Below are 18634 nucleotides of genomic sequence, written 5' to 3'. Positions count from 1 at the left end.
TTGCCAGAGGTAACTTTTTTTTGCACAGAGTGGTGGGTGCATGGAATGTGCTGCTTGGAGAGGTGGTAGAGGCAGATATATTGGGAACATTTCAGAAACTCTTCGATAGACACATGGATGATTGAAAAAAAATGGAGAATTACGTGGGATGGAAGTGCTAAACTGATCTCAAAGTAGGTTAAAAAGTTGTCATGACATTGTGGGGCCAATTGCCTGAACTATGTTCTGTGCTCTAATATTCTGTGTGGCTGGGTTTGCCAACGATTTAAGCCAACAAAGACCAGGCTTCTGGCTGGGATCTTCAGAAAATCAGAGTACTTATGATTATAGAAAGAAGCCAGACTATTAAACCTGCATGGTCCAGTAGAACAAATTTGTTGTAATCCCCTGTCCTTCTCCATATCATTCCTCTTTCTCAATTCCCTTTTGAAGGAAGTGGTAGATTTTGCTTCAACCACCATCACCAGGCAATGAGTCCTAACAACTCTGAGTCCAAGTATTTTTCCTCAAAAGTCTTTTGTTATTTCTACCCAAATTTTAAATATGTCCCTTGTACCATCCACTAATGCAAACAGAGTCAGTAAGGCTCTGTATGTAAACACCAGTGTTTATACTCTCCGAAACTGACCAGTGTCCAGCTTACCCCAGCCATCAACTGCTGCATTGAGACATGGACGTAAAAAATCCCCAAAAAGCAATGTTTAATTGACTCTGGAAGCTTTGTGGCTGGTTATCAAATCCATCCATACTATCCTTTGGCCTTAACAGTCACATACTTACAGGTACTGATTGCAACATTTTAATGGTAAACCTGTCAGAGAAGATGTTGAAACATTGCAAGCAGTTGAGGCTTCTTCACTAAATATATTTAAGAAACAGTTAGATGGGTTTTTACATAGTAAGGGGAATTAAGGGTTATGGGGAAAAGGCAGGTAGATGGAGCTGAGTTTACAGACAGATCTGCCATGATCTTATTGAATGGCGGGGCAGGCTCGATGGGCCGGATGGCCTACTCCTGTTCCTATTTCTTATGTTCTTATGTTATGTAATATCTGTAAGTATGTGACTATTAAGACAAAGAACAGTATGGATAGACAATGTTTAATGGCAGTTACTAACCTCAACCACACAGGCAGCCTCTCTGAATCATCTGATGCCAATCCCAACAAGGACAGAACTTATGACACATAGGAGAACCACCAACTGCAGGCTCCCCTCCAAGTTGCACACTATACGGATTTGGAAATTTGTCATCATTCCTTCATTATTGCTGGATCTAAATCCATACCCAACTTCGGGAACACTTCCAACAGGACAACCACAGTGGTTTAAGGAGACTCACCATAACCTTCTCAAAGGCAGTTAGGGAAGGTCCATAAACCCTCACCTTGCCAGAGATTCCAAGACCCTAAGTAGCCAATAATAAAAATATCATGCTGGGTACTGTGCAACGTGCACTGTACAGGAACCATAGTTACAACATCTTCTACCACCAACTTTTCCAAACTTTTTGGACAGCTTGCTTTATATTTTGCAAACTAAGAACACAGCATTGGTTTCAAATTGTCTACTGACTCAATTACACAATTCAACTGGTTTGTTGATGGTACCATTGGGTTGAACAAGTGGTTTGTTGTGTTGCCAGAGTGGTACTGTTGGGTTGGACAACTGGTTTGTTGTGTTGCCAGAGTCTCATTCCTTCAGAAGCTTGACTGCCACTATTTTTGAGATGGTTGTATTTACAGAAGACATGTGATTCAAAGACAGCATATTACTGTGAGTGGGTCAATAAGCAGAGAAGACATAGTTAAGCTAACTGATGAAAACGGGAAGATTTTTGCATAGCCTGTTACTGTAATCTGAAATATTTCTTCAGCCCTTTACCTTTTCCACCCATCATCTCCCTGCTTCTCTCACATTTCATCTGAATAGCTTCCAACCTGATGATATGAACATCGATTTCCATAACTTCTGGTAATTTTTCCCTCCTCCCCCTTCCCATTTCATATCCTGGCTCCTCTCTTACCCTTTCTCTTTTCCTCATCTGCCTATCACCTTCCCCTGGTGTCCTTCCTCCCATGGTTCACTCTCCTATTAGATACCCTCTTCTTCAACTGTTCACTTTTTCCACCCATCACCCCCCCCCCGGCTTCTCACTTCATCCACCTTCCCCACCCACCTGATCTCACCTATCACCTTGTACTCCTCCTCCTCTCTCCATCTTACTCTCATTTCTTTTCTTTTCTTCTTCAGTTCCAATGAAAGGTCTTGGCCTGAAATGTCACCTGTTTAATCCCCTCCACAGATGTTACCTCACCGGCTGAGTTCCTCCAGCACTTGGAGAGTATTGCTCTGAAATATTGTGATGGAACTAAACAAGTCACATTCACTAGTCACTTTTTAAAGGGAATTGGATTAAAAAATTGACTGTGGTTCTGGTGGGAGAACTGAGAAGTAGGACTAATTGGAGATAGACATGACAAGGCACTCTGATTTTGAAATTGATCCTGATATTTAAACCCATTTAACAGACTAGGGAATCAGATATCTTTAAAGGTTGCAATGCTGGAGGTACTGAAAGCCAAGTTTGGAAATTCATGACAATAAAGAGTTATATAAATATCAAAAGTCCAGCATCTTTGGCGGGTGCTAGGATGCAGAGGCGGGGTAGAAGGGTATATGCTATGCCCCTCACCCTCTCGTTATGATTAGCACTGTTCTGGTGACCAGGGTTCAATTCCCGCAGCTGCCTGCAAGAAGTATGTATGCTCTCCCCATGACCACGTGAGTTTCCTCTGGGTGCTCTGGTTTCCTCCCACCATTATCATTGTAAAGTGCCCTGAGATTAGGCTAGCATTAAATTAGGAGTTGCTGGGCAGCGTGGCTTGAAGGGACAAAAGGGCCCAATCCACACTGCATCTCAGTAAATAAAATAAATATTTGAGCTTTCTAGATTTCCCCTTTCGGAAAAAAAACAATGCTGCTGGCATTCTGAGAGCTACTGTTGTGCGCATTTCAATTGTGGCTTTGGCCATTAGACACAGGGTGCTGATCGGTCTACTCTGCAGAGAGGAAAGAATGTTGATGACTTCAAAGTCCATACAACCCATCAGCTAGACTCCAAACTGATGCCACACTGTGTCCAGATTTCTCAGTATCTAACAATAGGAGGTGCTTTAAACCCCAGACGTTGTAACTTTTACTATTGACAAACACTTGTGAGAAATGCATCCATCTTCTATTATAATGTTAAAAAAAAGTGGGATGAAATATTTGTAAAAGACAAGGGAGCAAATAACACGAACTAAATGGTGGAGGAGCTCGGCAAGTCGACAGTATCTATGGAGAAGAATAAACAGTTGACGGTTCAGACTAAAACCCTTTATCAGAACTGGAAAGGAAGGGGGAAGGAGCCAGAATGAGAAAGTGAGGCAGGAGGGGGCAGATAATCAGGAGTCCTGATGAAAGGTCTTGGCCCAAAACACTAACTGTTTATTCTTTTCCATAGACGGTCTGTCACAGCCTGGTGTGGAAGCACCAGTGCTCTTGAACAGAAAATCATTCAAAAGTAGTGGGCACACACCGTCCATCTCGGGTAAAGCCTTCCCCACCACTGAGCACATCTACATGAAACGTTGTCGCAGGAAAGCAGCATCTATTATCAAGGACCCCCACCACCCAGGCCATGTTCTCTTCTCGATGCTGCCTTCAGGAAGGTGGTACAGGAGCCTTAGGACTCACACCACCAGGTTCAGGAACAGATATTACCCCTCAGCCATCAGGCTCTTGCACCAAAGGAGATAACTTCACTCAACTTCACTTGCACCATATTTGAAATGTTCCCACAACATTATTCTATCATGGATTTATTGAGTATGCCCATAAGAAAATGAATCTCTGGGTTGCACATGGTGACGTATATGTACATTCATGATAATTTTCTTTGAACTTTGTCTTAATGTAAAATGTGATTTAAAATTTACCCCATCTCTTCCTTTCCATTCCATAATACATACAGTCTTCCTCCCATAAAATATTGATATATAATCTTTAAAATGTTTGGAAATACTACACTTTATTCCACTAATAATACATTGTGCTAAGTTTTACTGCTTCATTGTTGAGAGTGAAATGAATACACATAAAAATGGCAACAAATAATGTTTTGAAAAGTGTGTGCCACATTTAATCACTCTTTCCCCTTCTGTTCATTATTTCCACCCAACCCAATTCCACATCACTATCCACTGTGTTAACATCTCTTTCAAGGTTGAATTGATACAGTTCTTGATTAACAAAGCTACCCCAAACTCCTTTCCGTTTTTGTCTGCTCTTTTGGAATTGTAGAATATTATGTTCTGAGTGCTGGTCACCAGCATCTCTGCAAGAGGGCACCCAAACTGTCACTGACTGCCTTCACAATCATAAGACATGAGTAGAGTTAGATCTTTTGGCCCATCAAGCCTTCTCTGTCATTCTGTCATGGCTGAATTATTATTCCTCCTTACCCATTCTCCTGTCTCCTTCCACAACGTTTGATACCCTTACCAATCAAGAACCTATCAACCTCTTTTTAAAATATAACCATTGATTTGGCCTCCACAGCCATCTTTGACAATGAATTCCACAGATTCACCTCCCTCTGGCTAACTAAATTCCTCCTCATCTCTGTTCTAAAGGGTCATCCTTCTATTCTTCAATCCCATCAATTTCACTCCACCACTTACTTCACTTGTGCTAAGCCAACAACTCCTCTCCAAAAACTAAATACAAGAAAGTCTGCAGATGCTGGAAATCCAAAGCAACACACACACAATGCTGGAAGAACTCAGAAGGTCAGACAGTATCTATGAAAATGGATAAACAGTTGACATTTCAGGCTGAGATCCTTCTTCAGGACTGAAATGAGAAGGGCAAAACCAAAAATAGTCCAGAATGAAGAATTATACCCCCCCCTTTTTTTTTTTACAGCAATACAGAATTTGATGGCTAGGTCATGTAAATCTTATTAAAGGACATTCATCGTAGTTAGTCTTTAAGCATGGTTCATCAGATACAGTAAATAAATTAAAGATTATTTTTTACTTTTCCTTCAGAAAGCAAGTCCACAATCCAGGATTCCAAAGTCTGATCTATCTATTGGTTTACAGTCTTTCTCCCCTTTTGTATCCCCTTACAGTATACGTAACCCTCCTTCCCTGAAGACTTAGCAATATAAATGCAAAGATGTAATGCTGAGACTTTATAAGACATTGGTCAGACCACATTTGGAATATAGTGAGCAGTTTTGTTTAATATCACTGGCATACGTTTTGAAATGTGTTCCTTCCAGCAGCAGTATATTACAATACATAATAAAATACAAACATTACAATAAGTAACACATTAAAAAAAATATCAGTGAACCCATGATTGTGTCTGTGGATTTCAGCTGCAGAGTCCTAAACGTTAACACTTGATGATTCCCACTGGAGCTGCATGTGAAGAGTCATCAGCACCATATCCAAGAGATGGGCTGACATGGAAGAGGGTCTAGATGAAGCTTACAAGAATGGTCCTGGTAATGAAGGGGTTAATGTATAAGGAGTGTTTTATGGCTCTCGGTACCTGTCCTCAGTGGAGTTTTGAAGAATAACTCAGGATCCCATTGAAACCTACCAAATATTGAAAGACTTACAGAGTGGTCATGGACACGTTTCCTACAGTGAGGGGGTCTACGACCAGAGGGGACAGCCACAGAATACAAGGACTTTCCGTTAGAACAGAGATGAAGAGGAATTTCCTGAGCCAGAGGGTGGTGAATCTGTGGACTTCCTTGCCAAAGACGGCTGTGGAGGCCAAGACATTGGGTATATTTAAAGCAGGGGTTGATAGGTTCTTGATTAGTAAGGGTGTCAGTAGTTATAGAGAGAAAGCAAGAGAATAGGGTTGAGAGAGAAAGTAAATCAGCCATAATGAAATGGCAGAACAGACATAATGGGCCAACTCTGCTCCTATGCCTTATGGTATCCTCTTTTCATATAAATTAGTCAACTCGAGGTCTTCAAATGGAATATGGTAATCTTCCACAAACAATTGAGTACTTCTCTCAAATACAAATTCAGAAAATTTCCCTCAATGTAACCAAATGTTGTTCATCATGTTCCGCTCAGATTGAATAATTTTTAATGTACTGAACAAATAGCAACAGACTTTTCGCTTGGGAGAGAATTATCTAATTTATCAGGGGAGATACTGAACCCAGTTTTATTTTGCCCCAGGATACCTCAACGAGTCTAAATGGTTAAACCCAGGTTGGCTGCCCCGGATGTTCCGAGTCCTGTCACTGTAAATCGCACCCAGAACAAATCCTTTCTATTTTACTGTATACGGGTTTAAAAGAGGATTAACTGTTGCACAACTGGACTTCTACGCTAAATGACACCAGTTTCAAGAAATTAACCTTGCGCCCCATTCCTGGACACGTTTCCCTATTAGGGGGAAATTACACACATTAATGAATACGGAAAGGCATTTTGTTTAATGGCTGGTGCCGTGAAAGTTAAATGCCCTGACATCTTCGTCCGTTGCAAGGTGATACTTCTTTCTTACCTATAACCCCCTCAACCCGTTACATTGCAAATAAAAGCGAACGGGGCAGTAATCAAACCCAGCTAAAAATCGCGTTTCTCGGACAGAAACTTTCTTGATCTCCTTGAAAAACACACCGCCTTCCTGTGGCGATTCGGTAAGTCTCTGCACTAGAATACCGATGCATTATTAAATACTGCAGCTATAAAAAAATAAACATACAGGCGATGTGTTGAGATTTTAAACTACGAATCGCCCAATGCGAACGTTTCCCAAGAAGCACACTTATTTGTGGAATGTTGTATTTAATGATCCCGTTAACTATTAAACTTGCATGACCACCACCCCCCACCATCACCCGTTAGAACACGTTGGTAAGGATACCTGTGATGGATGGAGTCACTGCTTCTGGGCGAGGAAGACACTGCGCCTCTCTGTATCTGGTGCCGAGGTCTGAGAGCTGTGAGTGTGGCGGTCAGTCTGCGTCGCACTCTCTCGCCAGCATCTCCCGCCACCTGCCCCACCTCCACCGCCTGTGCGCGCAACCACGGCAATGCACCGTGGCCGAGGGAGGAGCGCGCCTCTTAACGTGGCGGCGAGGAGGCAGCCGGTAAATCCACCCCTTCAGAGTTTGTAAACAAGTTGGCACCGTGACAGAGCGGGATAGGGTGGCGGTGAAGGGGGTGAGGGGTGGTGTGGATTCAAATGGGTCCCCGAATCCTACGGGAGGGTGAATGTGAATATTAGTGAAAAGCGTCGATTTTTCATTGTGCGCTTTTAAAAATCTTGGGTGAGGTGAAGATTTACAAAATACTGCACACATTCGTGTTACTGAGGGGCAGGGGATACCAATCTGCTATTAGAGGCTATATCTGCCAACAGATGCCAATCTGTTATTAGAGGCTATATCTGCCAACAGATGCCAATCTGTTATTAGAGGCTATATCTGCCAACAGATGCCAATCTGTTATTAGAGGCTATATCTGCCAACAGATGCCATATTCCTTACTGATTTCCTCCCTGGGTTGCATAAATCTTGGGATGGTATTCACTATTCACCATCTGAGAGATGAATAATGTTCACAGCAGGCTAGCAGTTCAGTGGGAGCTGAACCCCACCCCATCCCCCCCATTTCAGGACCTTCGCCGCCTCACGCATCACCAGTCTCTTCCAACCCTATCCCTACCTGTGCTCCATCCTCATCTCCATAAGCCCTTCCAGCTCTACTGCCAACCAATGTCTGCGCTCCTCAGCTTCTGGCCTCCTGCATCTCCCCGCACACCTCCCCTATTTCATTGTTCCACCATGGGCAGTCAAGGCTTCAGTTGTGAAGGCCCTAAGCTTAAGAATACCCTCCCCAAAACACCCCTGCCCCACTCTCTCCACCTTCCATCTGCCCCATTTGGTAAATTGTTGATTATTGTACCAAGGTACAATGTCCTGATTGGGGGGGGGGGTCTCAGCCTGAAACGTTAACTCTTTATTCTTCTCTATGGATGCTGCCTGATCTATGAATTCCCCCAGCAGTTTGCGAGTGGTGCATACAGGTCAGTTCACCACCTCGGTACGTCAAGGTAGCATAAGGGAAACACAATAAGGGAATGCAGAATGAAGTGTTACTGTTACAGAGAACATGCTGTGAGGACAGTAAGGTACAAGGATAAGACAAAGTAGGATGTGAGGTCAAGAGTCCATCTTATTGTAGAAGAGATTTGTTCAATAATTTTATAATCATGGCATAGACACTCTCTTGAGCCTGGTGCTATGTACTTTCTTGTATTTTCTGCCCGATGGGAAAGGGGAGAAGAGGGAATAGTTTTTGTTGTAATTTTGTCTTATGAAATCATCGTTGAAAATTATGCTTTTTGTTATGTTTGTACTGACGGGAATAAAAATTTCATTCATTCATTCATTAAATCTTCAAACGACTAAAAAGAAAGAATTTGGTTATGCTGGCTGCTTTACTGAGGCAGAAAGAAATATAGAAAGAGTCCATGGAGGGAAGGATTGCATTCACATTAGAAGAAAATCAAAGTTGTTGGGAAGAATTCTTCCTGTTCAGCGGTTGGAATGGGATGGAGGTGGGCTTTCTAGAAGAAAAACGAACACCCCAAACAAAACTGTACTTTTTATCTTAAATTATTTGCTGCTACATACGGTGTCTCTGTGAGCGCCCTTTGAGACCCAATGAACCTGAAAGGTTCACGCTCTGTGGATGCTGCCTGACCTGCTGAGTTCCTCCAGCATGTTTCTGTATGCTGCTCTGGATTTCCAGCAACTGCATAATCTCTTGTGTTTATTTCCAGCATTTTACCTTTATACACCAAAGTCGTTTCTGCAAACATCCCAAGCATGTTGGTGGGCTATCTGGCAAGCATTGGAGAACCTGGGGGAGCTGAAAGGGAATGGGGTAGAGGGAGATCAGTGAGATTGCCTTGGGGATAACATTGATTCAATGGGCTGAGTGGCCCTCTGCAACATAACAGAAAATGGAAAATGTAAAGTAGCTTTTGTAATGGATTGTTAAACCAACAGAGAAAATTTTTGAGGATGTTCCAGGGTCTTGAGGTCCTGGAGTATAGGGAATGGTTGAATAGGTTAGGACATTATTCCTTCCAGTGTAGGAAAATGAGGTTTGATAAAGGTATACAAAATTATGAGGGATATAGTTAGGGTAAATGCAAACAGGCTTTTTCCACTGTGGCTGGGTGAGACTAGAACAAGGGTGAAAGGTGAAATATTTAAAGGGAACCTTTCAATCTGAGGGTAATCCTCTTCACTTAGCAGGTGGTGAGAGGGTGGTACGAGCTACCAGCAGAAGTGGTGGATGTAGGTTTGATTTCACCATTTAAGAGAAGTTTCGATGAATACATACATGGATGGGACAAAAATGGAGGGTTAAAGTCCAGGATGATGGGAGTAGACGGAATAATAATTCAGCATGGACTAGATGGGCCAAAGAGCCTGTTTCTGTGCTTTGGTTTTCTATGACTCCAAAGGTCAGCAGCGCCATTCAGGGGCAATAAAGCTGATGTAGATCCCTGGACTGAAGCTGGGGTCTGACAGCTGAGCTCTAGTTCTTATTTGCAATCCTCAGAAAGATTGATCTTTATTTCTTATCCATATGTTGTGAAATAAAACCTGATAGCGCTGCAGCAGGGATCACACCATTTCATTTAATTTTAGACTGCAGCTTTCCCTTAGGTTCTTCCAAAGCTCTCAGTACATCACCTAATGCACTCCTGTGTCCTCTCCATATTAAATCATGACCTCATTACTGATATCCACCAAACCATGTGACTTCTTATCACCCTGAGTCATCACTTCCTTCCGATGTCTCGATTTAACCTTCATCACTTGTGTTTACCTTGCTGGCATTTCCTGTTGTACTTGGCTTAGAAATGGCTCATTAAACCTGTTCACTACTTAAATCTTTGCCCTTCTCCTGAGTTTCACTGACGACCCTCACCAATCCAGGATATGCACTCTTCTCGTTACTATCATAGGAGGAGGTACAGGAGCCTGAAGATGTACACTCAACATTTCAGGAACAGCTTCTTCTCCACCACTATTAGATTTCCGAGCAGTCTGTGAATCCATAAACACTCTATTTTGAACACAGATTCTGCCTTTGGTGGAAATCCAAAGCAACACACACAAAAACCAGGAGGAACCTAACAGATCAGGCAGCATGTATGGTAAGGAATAAACTGTTGCTGTTTTGGGCAGAGACATTTCGGTCCTAATGAAGGGTCTCAGCTGGAAACATTGACTCTTTATTTTTTTTCCATAGATGCTGTTTCTCCAGCTTTTTTTGTGTTACTCACTATTTTGCTCTCTTTTCACACTATTTACTTACGTTTAACATATTCCTTATTTTAACATTTAGTATTTTTTATGGATTGCACTATACTGTTGTCACAAAGTAACAATTTTCACAACATACGTCAGAAATTATAAACCTGATTCTGACTCTGCCAACGTAACACACACCATAAAAATGTTAACAATTTAAAAAAATCACTTTACCAGGGCTAGCTCTTTGATTTGAACTCACTGATCTAACCCTACTTTCCCATTGCTTTTTATAATAAATTTGTTTGTAAAATATTATATAGTCTCTGCTTCAGTGGCTCCTTATGTTAAAGCATTTGATCTAATAACGCTTTAATTTTTTTCCCTAAATTCCACTCTTTTGACGTTTGTACATGCTTCCTGCTGTTGGTATATGACAAATATCAGGAACGTTCCACCATTAACTATTTTAAAACCTTTCATCGATCTGAAACCCATTTGTCCTTTAGTCTAAGGTTGTATTACTAATCAATGTAGGTGTGTGGTAAGGATGACCTCAGTTCTGTTCAAGCAATAGTAAATATTATATACATCTAAAACGTACAGAGAATTGAACAGGTTTTAACGTTGTGAAATTTAGTAAATACATATAAATAATTCAAGTCTGGCTTTGATAATACATTTTACTGTACACTCAGTGGCCATTTTATTAGGTAGCTTCTAATAAAGCTCGTGGTTTTCTGCTGCTGCAGTTCATCCACTTCAAGGTTCGACATGTTGTGCATTCAGAACTGCTCTTCTGCACACCACTGTTGGAACATGTGGTTATTTGAGTTACTGTCACCTTCTTGTCAGCTTGAACCAGTTTTGCCATCCTCCCCTCTCATTAACCAGACATTTTTTTCCCAGAGAACTGTTGCTCACTAGATTTTTTTACACCATTCTCTGAAAATCTAGAAACTGTTGTGCTTGAAAATCCCAAACCATACCTTGTCTGGCACCAACAATCACTCCACGGTCAAAGTCACTTAGATCACATTTCTTCCCCATTCTGATGTCTGGTCTGAACAACAACTGAACCCCTTGACCATGTCTGCATGCTTTTATGCATTGAGTTGCTGCCCCATGCTTGGCTGATTAGGCAATTGCATTAACACGCAGGTGTACCTAACAGAATAGCCACTGAGTGTACACCCATGATATAGAGAGAATTGTATAGGTTTTAGCATACTGGAGTTCAGTCACTGCAAGTAAATAATTCAAGTCTGGCTTTGATAATTCATTGTATAATCTTTATCCTCAATGACCTACGACCAAGAACACTTATCTGTAGTTTTACACATGCCTTTGTTTTTGATTAACTCATGTTGCAATTTATAATTCTTCCTGAGAGTTTAACCAGTCTTAGGAAAGAAGGCCATTTCTATAAACGGATAGTGTTACTGTGAAATTGCTACCATCTATGCATGTCAAGCATATTGTAAGGACATTGTGTCGCCAACAATAATTCTTCAACTACATCAGAGACAACCATACTCTTACGTCCTTTCTGAAATATACTATATATTTCAGTCAAAAATTTGAAGTTAGATTACCACATGCAAAATGCTGGAGGAACTCAGCAGGTCAGTCAGCATCTGTGGAAAGGAATAAACAGTCGACGTTTCAGGCCAAGACCCTTAATCAGGACACCTGTCAGATCCACTGTAGTCAGATTTACTCAGTCACATGATACTTATACAAACAGGAGTGTGTGACAGCATATTGGCTGTGTAAAATAAACTGGCGAGAATATATGCCAAGAAAGCAAAAAGCATAAATGTTGAAAGCAGAATATAGAGTCATAGAATGAATGGATATGTTTTTAAATTGTTCAGTCCTGCTTGAGACTAATGGGCTTAACTTCCTTGGAACTGAGAAGGATTTAATTGAAGCAATTCTGATGGAGCTTGACCGGTTGACCGGATGACACTGCTTCGCCAAGGGAGTAAGTCAAAATAAAAGGTTGTCACAAATTTTTGTACAACAGCAGCTGTGGTTATTCTGAGAGTATTGTTTTACCATAATGCAGAGAACATAGAATATACAGCACAGTTCAGGCCTTTTGGCCCATGAAGTTGTGCTGACCTTTTAACCTATTCTAAGATCAATTTAATCCTTCCCTTCTACATTGCCCTCCATTTTTTCTATCACCCATGTGCCTATCTAAGATTTTCTTAAATGGCCCCAATGTACCCTATGTGTTCCACGTAACCATTCCTCTCTAAGTAAAGAACTTTACCCTGTATTTTCCTCCAGTTACCTTAAAGGCAATCATCCACCCTGTGGAGGTAGGATGCCAGGACTTTGTTGGAGCATCGACAACAAGGTTACTCTCTGACTGGAGGGAGGATCAGGAGCTGGCTGAAGAGACAGAAAAGGGTGTCTTTTGGCTGTGGCTGAGGAGGAAGGACAGAAATGGGGGTGGGGGGGGGGACTAATCTCACTGGAAGCTGCAGGTGTGGTAGGGAGATGTTCCTGCTACTGTTCCACCACCAGGAGATGTACCAGGGCTGAGGGAGCAAAACATAATGAGCGGTGGTCCCTGGCTGATGACATATGGGCACTGTTGGAGGTGTGGCAGACAGCAATGCCAAGCAGGAAACAACATCTTCCTGTAAATATCATTGTCCCTTTGTATTAGCTATTTCCACCCTGGGAAAAAAGTCTCTGGCTATCCACTCAGTTTATGTCCCTTATCATCACATACACGTCTATCAAGTGACCTCTCATCCTCCTTCACTCCAGACAGAAAAGCTCACTTGACCTTATCTTCATAAGACATGCCCTCTGGTCCAGGCAGCATCCTAGTGAAACACAGGGAGGGGGGTGTGAAGAAAATTTGCTGACCAGGACCAAGGGCATCTCAGTGGAATATCAGTTTATCGGTGGCCTTTCTTCACAAGAACATCAGATTGAATTAAGTCTGATGTGTGGCTAGAAACATCCGTTGTGAATTGATCTCCCAATTAGCTCTTAAAGCAAGGCTGTAAACTGCCTTTAATTTGGCACTAATTATTAATTGGCTCAGGATATCTGGATCAGTGATGTGAGAAATAGTGGGTCAGAAAGGGTCACAGAAATTGTCTGACATTTTATTATACGCATGGTCCCAGATGGGGTGCTGTCCCTGTTAAAGTGACATGAGCAGAAGGCGCTAATTAACAAATGTGCCAGCACATTCCATCATAATATTCTGTCTTTCCTACCTCTAGATTCACATTTAACAACTTAAATATTTCCCTTCTTAAATAAATTCAGCTCAGGGTTCATATCCCAGCGTTCCGTAGCCCTCCATTTCATAGGCATTCAGTGATCACTTTATTAGATACCACTGCTTAGCCCATCTACTTCAAGGTTTGACAAGTTGTGCATTCAGAACTGCTCTTCTGTACACGACAGTGGTAACGTAATTATTTGAGTGTCGCTTTTCTGTCAATTTAAACCAGTCTGGCCATTCTCCTCTGACCCCTCTCATTAACGAGGTGTTTTCACCCACACGACTGCCACTCACAGGATTTTTTTTTTGTTTTTTACACAAATCCACTTAGATCACATTTCTTCCGCATTCTGATGTTTGAACTCAGAAAGGTGCTGTCCATTATTAAGGATCCCTATCACCCAGGACATGTCCTCTTCTCATTGTTATCATCAGGAAGAAGGCACACACTTAGCGATTCAGGAACAGCTTCTTCCCCTCTGCCATCTGATTTCTAAATAGACATTAAACCTATGAACACGATCTCTCTCTTTTACTAATTCTGTTTTTGCACAACAATTTTTACTGTAACTATTTAATATACATATATCTACTACTGTAGTTCATTTATTGGTTCCTATTATTATATTTTCTATATTTATCTTGCATTGCTTTGTACTGCTGGCGCTAAGTTAACAAGTTTCACAACATAAGCTAAGAAATATTAAACCTGTTTCTGATTCCACTTCTGATTTTGAACAACAGCTGAACCTCTTGACCATGCCTGCATGCTTTTATGCATTGAGATGCTGCCATGTGATTGGCTGAGTAGTTGTACAGGTGTATCTAACAGTGGCCACTGAGTGTATATAATATACGGTTTGTTAGTGTAATAAGAATCCTTACTTCACACATGGAACGCCAGCACATTTAGGCATTTTTCCTGTGGAATAAGAAAAATTTTCCTTGTGGAAAACTTTTGCACAGAGAGTGGTGGGTACCTGGAATGGGCTACCAGGTGTGATTATGGAGGCAAATATGCTAAAGCTATTTAAGAGTCTCCTAGTCCATGAATATGCAGGGATAGAGGGATGTGGAGCATGTTCGGAAGGGATTAGTTTAATTAGCTTGCCACAACATCATTGGCTGAATGGTCTTTTCCTGTGCTGTACTCTTCTATGTGCACCTTTAATAAGCTATAGGTAAGTGGACAGGGATCTTGCTCAAAATAAAAGATTGTTGATTTAAGCCCTGCTCCCAAGATCAAAGCCCACAGCCCAGGTTGATACTCCTAATTCCGTACTGGACAAGAACTAAGCTGTCAGAAGCCATGCAAGAAACCTAAAATGTGATGTTAATTGAGGGCCTATATCATCCCTCAGATGGATTAATAAGATACCAAGATACTTTTTGTTTAGCAAGGAACAGTGTAGTCATCCCTGGTGAAAATGACAAAAATGACCTGCTAGTTTTGGAAATCTCAAATAAAAACAGAAAATCCTAGTCAGCAGGTCAGTAGGCATCTGTGGGAAGAGAAACAGATTCAATGGTTCAGGTCTTTACCCCTGGTGTCCTTGTGACATTTATCCATCAACTAATTATAGTCGCTTTTATGTTTCAACGTCACATTGGTGCTATGGGATCTTTCTGTGCACGATTTGACTGCTATATCAGCATTGCAGAAATTGCCGATCCTTCCCATCACAAAGAAGTCAGTTCACGTATGCCAATGCTGACGTTCACAGAGGACCCAACTGCAGATTTTTCTTTCGAGTTTTTATTTGTTAGTAGGAGCTGAATCCTAACTTTAATATGTCCTGACTGTAACCTTCCCCCAGCTATCAGATATCAGTTAGAAACCGGAACTTTTCCGTAGCCTGAGGTCGGAGATCTGCGATATTAATGTCACAACCATGGATTTGGCAGTGCAGCAGCTATGGCAATTGCGCTCGTGAATATGCACGTCATCTAATTATTATTTCACTGTGATGGTATTTTCCTTGTATTAAAAAGTATTTAACCCCAGACTGTCGAGACTTGTGCAAAGCACAGTAACAATTTGCTGCCTGCTTGCATTTGGCCTTGCCTGAGAAATTGGATTGTCGAGTCAAGCGACTCTGAAGACTAGCGGTATTCGTTTTATTCTTACTTATTTATTTCAGCCGCATCGTTGGCTTTGTTTTCCATTGAAGAGTTTTAGTTAATGGCCCTGTTTGGCCTAGCATTTATCATTTTCTTTTCCTTCGAACTCTGTTCGCATTAAAGCCTGTGAACTATCGACCCGCTTCAGAGTCTCTCGCTCCGCACTTGGGCCAAGTCCAAACGTAGTGATGATTAATTTAGCCATTCTCAGAATGGAGGAGCACCACTTCAGGGTAGCCTTCAATCTGAAGGCATGAATATCAAATTTTCTAATGTCCAGTAACTTCTACCCCTTCCCCTTCTCCTTTCTTCCACTCTCCATTCTGGCTCCCCTGTACCCCTTCTCTTCTCTGCCTATCACTTCTCTCTGGTGCCCCTCCTCCTCCCCTTTCTCCCATGGTTCACTTCCTTCACTTTTAGCCCTTTATCTTTTCTACCTAGCTTCTTCCAGCTTCTCACTTCAACCTGCCTCCCCCACCCAGCCACCCACCTTCCCCCTCGCCTGGTCTCACCTATCACCTGGCAGATTGTACTCCTTCCCCTCCCCCTCTCCCCACCTTCCAATTCTGGCTTTTTCTCCCTTCCATTCCAGTCCTGATGAAAGGTCTTGGCCAGAAACGTTGACTCTTTATTCCTCTCCATAGATTCTGCCTGACCTGCATTTGTGTGTGTGTGTGTATGTTGCTCTGGATTTCCAGAATCTGAAGAATCTCTTGTGCTTGCCTGTGCAAACTTGACCAACCTCAGCACTGAAGTAGAGGCTCTTCTCGGTTGGAATGGCACAGGATGTAGTGCAGTTACCCTTTGAGTAAGAGGGCGTGTTGAATACTACGATGCCCATTTCCTCGTCTGTGGTTTGGGCTTGTGCTCAACCTACTGCAGTCCATGGCAAAATCCAAGTGCTACCCAGGACTATTCAACTGCACAAGGCATCACCACCACTACATCTGAAGGCAGCAAGGTTATGATCACGAGGGAGAAGATCTCCCCCCTGCGTGATCTAGATGTGCAGACAACTGTAGTTTCCATCCCAGTTGTTGGCCCTGACAGGATTACCAAATGTCACACTGAGCCACGGGCTTACACCTCCCGGGTCTTCACAGTTCACTTCCAAGGGCAGTTAAAGAGGTTGTCTGGTGTTGCAATAGTACCATGAAAGGTAGAAATTTGTAGGATCAGGGCTCAATGAACATCTTTGTGATTTGTACATTTGAAGCACATTCTGCTCAGGCAGGAAGCAAACAGAAATTCATTTCTGTAACACCTTTTATGTCTTCTCAAAAGTGATCTGGATGATCAACCCTTCACAGTAGCAATGTAATGGGACTTATACTCCTGGACTCCTGGACAGTGCAGGGGCCTGAGTCTAAGTCCCACTGTGGCAGCCGAAGAGACTGAACTGTGATAATAATTAGGAATTTCAGTTCGTGATGACGACCGTGAAAGAAGCCAGCCTGGTTCACTAAAGACAGATAGATAAGATAAGCTTTACTTGTCACATGTACATAGAAACATCAAAACAATGAGCGAAATGCATCACCTGCATCAATGACCAGCACAGTTCGAGGATATACTGGAGGCAGCCCTCAAGTGTCGCCAACACAGCCTGCCCACAACTTACTAACCCAAACCTGTTCATCTTTGGAAAGTGGGAGGAAACCCATACAGTCACAGAGAGAATGTAAAAGGCACCTTAGAAATAGCGATGGTAATTGAACCCCAATTGCTGATCATTGGCGCTGTAAAGGGTTACACTAACCGCTCTGCTACCGTACTGCTGTTCTTCCATTCTCACATGGTCTGGCCTAGATGTGTTGCCAGGTCCACACTGACTAGAGTTTAAAATGACCCAGGAAGCCACTCACCCCAAATGTGTATTAAATGCAACCTGAATGTATACAAATAAAAAACACAGTATGTGTTTGCAATGTGGCAGCACACAGCAACCCTCCAGGTGATAATGAGACACCCCAGAAGGCATCATAGAAATGTCACAGCAGGGTAGGAGGACATTCAGCCTATCAAGCCTGTGCTGGCTCTTTATATCAAATCCCTTCAGCCCCATAACCCAGCAAGTAATTTTTCCTCAAAGTGCCAATCCAATTTCCTTTTGAACTTTATGTACTTAGAATCAGCCAATGTACAGGACATAACTGTTACTGGAACATTGTGTTTTTTGCAGGAATCTTTTTATATTTAGATTTATTGTGAATTTGTTTCTGTTTTTTTATTGTGTTCGTTAAGTTTATTGTGCATTTTCTTTGGATCCGGAATAACAACCATAGAGTGACAGTAAACAATCTTGAGTCCTGAAAACTGCATTTCCACGCCCCTTACGCAGTGAGTTTCCATTCTGTATGGAAATGTTTTTCTTCACTTCCCCTGTATTCCCTCTTCCTCACACCATTCAATACTGAGATCTATTTACCCTGCCTAAATCCACTGTGGATTAACACATCTCTTCCAAATCTGATTTCACTCCAATTGCGTGGTTAAATACCATTCTTTTAGTGGTGTTATTTTGAAGGGTGAATATTGGCCTGAACTCACCAATGGTGCTTAGGTACTTTTACATGTATTTGAGGGAGGAAGGGGGCGGGACAGATCGATCTTTCTTCTAAGAGACAACACACCCAATAAGGAAGCACTCCCTCAGTGATGCACTGGGAAAAATTGGCCATTATCTTTGGGTTCAAGTGAGAATGGAATGTGTGACCTTCTTAACCTGAGACGACCATTAAAATTTTTTAACTGACCCACGACTGCTGAAACAGCTTGCTCATCCTTGATAATCACTGGAGAAGCATGCTGGTGGGGTTCAGGGGAAGGATGTCAATCTTTTGGGAGCCATCCATTGTGATCATGTGGGATCATCGCCACAGAACGCT

At 42.1% G+C, this 18634-nt stretch overlaps 1 protein-coding gene across 1 annotated transcript in view; it reads right to left on the bottom strand.

The window, feature by feature from the left end:
- Positions 1-7106, bottom strand: part of LOC140740162 (riboflavin-binding protein-like) — a 70810-nt gene extending 63704 nt beyond the window's left edge. The window contains exon 1 of the mRNA XM_073069136.1: positions 6955-7106. The gene's annotated coding sequence lies outside the window, so the exon portion shown is untranslated. The remainder of the gene's footprint in view (positions 1-6954) is intronic.
- Between the last annotated feature and the right edge of the window lie 11528 nt (positions 7107-18634).

Source organism: Hemitrygon akajei, chromosome 16, assembly GCF_048418815.1.
Source record: "Hemitrygon akajei chromosome 16, sHemAka1.3, whole genome shotgun sequence".
Classification (NCBI taxonomy): domain Eukaryota; kingdom Metazoa; phylum Chordata; class Chondrichthyes; order Myliobatiformes; family Dasyatidae; genus Hemitrygon; species Hemitrygon akajei.
This window is presented reverse-complemented; position numbering and strand designations above follow the sequence as displayed.